Genomic DNA, 213 nt, shown 5'->3' with positions numbered 1-213 from the left:
GGTTCTGTCCAAAACTTGTAGTTTTCTTCTAAGTAGTTGGTTTCCCCATAGGTTTGAGTCCGAGGACCCTACAAGGCCTTGGTTCTGTTCAAAACTTGTAGTTTTCTTCTAAGTAGTTGGTTTCCCCAGAGGCTTGAGTCCGAGGACCATACAAGGCCTTGGTTCTGTCCAAAACTTATAGTTTTCTTCTAAGTAGTTGGTTTCCCCAGAGGC

The sequence above is a fragment of the Quercus lobata genome, chromosome 11 (assembly GCF_001633185.2).
Source record: "Quercus lobata isolate SW786 chromosome 11, ValleyOak3.0 Primary Assembly, whole genome shotgun sequence".
NCBI lineage: Eukaryota > Viridiplantae > Streptophyta > Magnoliopsida > Fagales > Fagaceae > Quercus > Quercus lobata.
Note: the sequence above shows the minus strand (reverse complement) of the source record.